Genomic DNA, 5,000 nt, shown 5'->3' with positions numbered 1-5,000 from the left:
TGTGTGTGTGTATGTATATGTATGTATGTATGCATGTATTAATCAATGAAACTCCAGCTTAGTCTGATTTTCACGTTTTATTATTTGCTATTTGTACAATTTTCCAATATGGAAATAAACAAGCACTTTCATACGTTACGCGATCATGCGATTATACATATGTACACACACACACACACACACGCACACACATATATATATACACACATTTACAGAATGAGATCAAAATCCAAGACTGTGAACGATATCAGAACGTTTACAAATATTTTTTTACAGCTGTTTCCAGAATAGTTTATGTCTCGTCATCGGAGGCGGTGTGCGAAAATGGTTAAGCAATAGTTTTTCTAGATAGGATATGAAGTAGAGAGTGAAGTGGAGGAATGAAAATAGACGTGAGACATGCATGGATATTTTCTCTGTAGTTCCATTATTTAAGCAGAATGGTATATATATATATAAGATTCCTGTATATTGTGAGTTAATTCCAATAATATTTAGATTTGGTCATTCCAAGCATAGAATTTGTAAACGGTGGTATTGAATCGAGAGTTTTTTATAAGTGAGTTTAAAGTTGGGAATGTGTTTGTAATGTCAAATCAAAAACAGGAAGAGAAGAAAAAGAAAAGAAAAAAGAAATATATACCTGCGTGTGCAGGGGTGATAATACGTACAGATACACGTGCATATGGGTGTACGTATGTACATATACATATGAGTACGTGCTGTATGTGTAGGACTCGATGTCTATAAATATCTATATACATGTTTAATATATGCATGTCCATACACCATCACACATTTATATTCTTCTACTACTATACATTGACATGTCCTCTTACTAACATAACCTGTATTCCCAAATGCTTCATTCCACCATATTACTACACCTACCCCCTCTCTCTGCCCCTCACCGGGGCTTTATCACTACATACCTGACACTCCTTTACTCTTTACCATCTCATCTCTTTACACTCATATATTTCTCTATCATCCTCAGCCCTTAAATTCTATCAATTTATCTTGACTGTCCACTAACTAGTACAGTTTCCCTCTCATCATTTCTTCATTATCTCTCTTTTCGCTTTTCTATACCTTTTCCTATACCTTTCCTTCTTTCCTCTCTTCTTGTTTTTGATTTGAACTTACAAATTCATACCCAAATTTTAAGTCACTTTAAAAACCCTCGTTTCGGTAAAACCGTTTATAAAATCTATACTTGGAATGAAGAAATCCAAATACTATCAGAACTTGCTCTCAAGATAGAGGAATCTTATATACATATATACAATATATATATAATATATATATATAATATATATATATATATATATATATATATATATATATATAATATATATATGCAATATATGTATATATATATATATAATATATATGAAATATATATATATATATGAAATATATATATATATATATATATATATGCAATATATATATATATATGCTATATATGTATATATATTATATATGAAATATATGTATAGGCGCAGGAGTGGCTGTGTGGTAAGTAGCTTGCTAACCAACCACACGGTTGCGGGTTCAGTCCCACTGCGTGGCATCTTGGGCAAGTGTCTTCTGCTATAGCCCTGGGCCGACCAATGCCTTGTGAGTGGATTTGGTAGACGGAAACTGAAAGAAGCATGTCGTATATATGTATATATATGTATATGTGTGTGTGTTTGTGTGTCTGTGTTTGTCCCCCTAGCATTGCTTGACAACCGATGCTGGTGTGTTTAGGTCCCCGTCACTTAGCGGTTCGGCAAAAAGAGACCGATAGAATAAGTACTAAAAGGTGGTGCTCCAGCATGGCCGCAGTCAAATGACTGAAACAAGTAAAAGAGTAAAAGAGTAAAAGAGTAATATAATATATATATATATGCAATATATGTATATATGTATATATATATATATGAACTATATGTATATATATATATATATATATATATATGAAATATATGTATATATATATATATGAAATATATGTATATATTATATATATATATATATATGAAATATACGTATATATATATATAATATATATATATATATATGAATATGATGATTTTGATTTTGATTTTGATTTTTCCAGTTTCAGCTAATGAGCTGTGGCCATGCTGGGGCACCGCCATTTGGTTGCTACACGGTTTTACCTCACGGATGCTTTTTAGCAAACGCCATCTGATGCATGAGAGAGTTCGATGCAGCTGCCCTCATCTGCACCTCCTGCCGTGAAGTTGGTTCATCCGGGACACCTGACAGGAAGAGATCCAGTCCTACTTTAAAGACATCCGCATCTACACCATGCAGGTCCCTCAGGTTCTTCGGGAGGATATTGAAGAGCCGTGTGCCTCTGAAGCCCAGGCTATCACAATATCTTGTCCTACATCTTGATGGCAAATTTGGTATCCTTGGTACTACGCAGTGGCGTCCGGTTCTGGCATTTGTGTGACTCTCGATGCCAAAGTCTGGGACAAGACCTTCCAGGATCTTCCGGATATATATTATGGCATATCTTTCTCGCCTACGCTCCAGGGAATAGAGCTTTAATCTCTTGAGTCTCTCCCAGTAGCTCGTATGCTGCACAGAGGCTATCTTCTTCGTGTAGCTTCGTTGGATCGCCTCAAGTTCTGTGATCAACTTGACACTGGATGGTGACCATAGCTGAGAGCAATAGTCAAAGTGGCTTAGGACAAATGTCTTCCAGAGGACCATCATGGTTTCTTGTTCTCTTGTTCTAAAGGTTCTAAGAATCCAGCCAGCCAGCCGTCTACATTTCATTGTCAGTTTAGCAACATGTACATGAAAGGTCGCGTCGTCACTCATGTGAATACCCAGGCCACGCACTGATTGTGCCTCTGGGATTGCAATCCCTCCGGGTCCAGTGTATTCATTGGGTATTGCATTCAGTTTTGCATGCTGATAGTATAAAGCTTGAAACTTTCCAGCATTGAACAGCATGCTATTCTCTTCAGCCCACTTATATATTTGCGTGCTAATGGAAGTGGCCCTATTGGCTGCTACCACCTGACTTCTATTCTTTAGAAAGTCATGAAGCCATTCTCCTAGTTTTCCAACTATGCCAAGATCACGCAGTTTGTGACATATCATTCCATGATCGACTTTATCGAAGGCCTTTGCGAAGTCGAGATATATGACTTCCACATTTGAGTGGTTGAGCAGTTGTTTCAGCACCCAGTCATAGTGCTGCAGGAGCTGAGTTAAGCAGCTTCTTCCTGGTTGGAAACCATGTTGGGTGTCAGGCAGCAAGTCATTTTCTTCAAGGAAGGTGATTAGTTTCCTTCTGACTATTCGTTCCATGACCTTGCTGATGTGTGAGGTCAGAGAGATAGGTCTGTAGTTCTTGGCCTCCGCTCTGCTACCTCCTTTATGAATAGGGCATATTTTACCTTCCTTCAGTTTTCTTGGAAGTTTGCCAGCTGCAAGGAAGCTCTGAAAGAAGAACTGCAGTGGTCTTGCTAGGACTCTCTTACATACTTTTAGGAGGATTGCCGGGAATCCATCGGGGCCAATAGCTGAGTCTGTTTTCATTTCATCTATAGCCTTTATTACATCGTCTTCCTTTATATCGATGTAAATTATCGTCGCCGCCTCTGATTCTATATCTGCAGCGGTAAAGAAGTCAGTTGGATTGCTGATTTGGAAATGCCCAAGGGGTGGAGTGAAAACACTCTTGAATTGTTCATTCAGTATTTCACTTACCCTCATTGGTTTTCCTGTGTGTGTGCCATCCTTTTCAAGGAGTGGCCCTATCCTACAGTGCACCGTAGCTGTTTCTTTGGCATACCTGTAGAAAGCTCTGGGGTTAGTTTTTATGTTGTCTATAGCCCAGGCTTCTTTGTCTGCTCTTTCCTTCTCATGGGAGAGTTGCAGACAATTTTCAATTTCCAACAGTTTATTTTCAGGCGGGACTTTTCACTGCTTTCAATCTGTTTGTTTAGGCGATTTGAAATTTTTGTACGCCGTCTCATTAAAATTTTCCTCTCTCTGGGGATTTTGTTCTTGTGTATAGTGGCCTTTCTCTCTGGGACACATTTGTAGCATATGGCTTGCATTACAGACATGAATTGTTGAAGTATCATGTCGATGTCCGGCGAGGAGAGACATTCAGGCCAGTTTTGTTTGAGGATCTCTTTCTCAATTTGTTTCCAGTTTGCCTTATTGAAGTTCAAGCTGGAAAGATTCTGAGGGTTTCTTGTAGGCTGCATGTCCGTGCTCTCTTTTGGCCGTACATGGTCAGCTCTACCATGTTGTGATCCGAGAGTAGTGTCGGTGTCACTTTCACATTGGGATGAGATCCATATTATTTGTGAAGCAGAGATCCAGTGTGTTACTGCTCTGGTTGGTTGGAGTATTACTTGCTCCATGTACAGGGTGTTGATGAGGTTCAGGAGGGACCTCGCCTGTCCTCGTTCACATCTTGTCATTCCTGGGAGAGAAGGCCCTCGGGCCATCTGACATTGGGTAGATTGAAGTCTCCCATGAGAAGTACACTATGTGTTGTTGTTCTAATGGGATTAGAACTTCTTCTATTTTTAAAAGGCAGTCCTCAAACTTGCCCATATGACTTGGGGCATCTGGAGGGCGATATGTAGCACACACACAACTACATCAAGTTGCCTTATGTGTACAATTAAGGTTCACACACCGAGTTTGAGTATGACAAAAGGACCTGGGGTGCGAGGTCCCCACGGATGTACATAGCAACTCCTCCATGACTCCTTTCTTTTCTGTCGGTCCGTAGTACAACATACTGTGGTATGTGTAATTCCGCATCTGCTATGTCCGGTTTCAGATGCGTTTCCGTGAGTGCTATGCATAAGGCTTGATTGCATGCGACAAAGTCTCTCAGGAACGGGACTTTTGTCCTGTTACTGTGTGTTAGTAGTCCTCTGATGTGCAGCTATTATATATATATATATATATATATATGTATGTTCAGTATATATATATATATACTGATG

General features: G+C 39.0%; 1 long non-coding RNA gene across 1 annotated transcript in view; it reads right to left on the bottom strand.

Annotated features, from left to right (window-relative positions):
• Positions 1 to 5,000, bottom strand: part of LOC118762281 — a 10,650-nt gene that overhangs the window by 806 nt on the left and 4,844 nt on the right. The gene's annotated exons all lie outside the window — the stretch shown is intronic.

The sequence above is a fragment of the Octopus sinensis genome, linkage group LG2 (assembly GCF_006345805.1).
Source record: "Octopus sinensis linkage group LG2, ASM634580v1, whole genome shotgun sequence".
Lineage (NCBI taxonomy): Eukaryota > Metazoa > Mollusca > Cephalopoda > Octopoda > Octopodidae > Octopus > Octopus sinensis.
The sequence above is the reverse complement of the archived record's forward strand: the minus strand, read 5'-3'. Positions and strand labels throughout refer to the sequence as shown.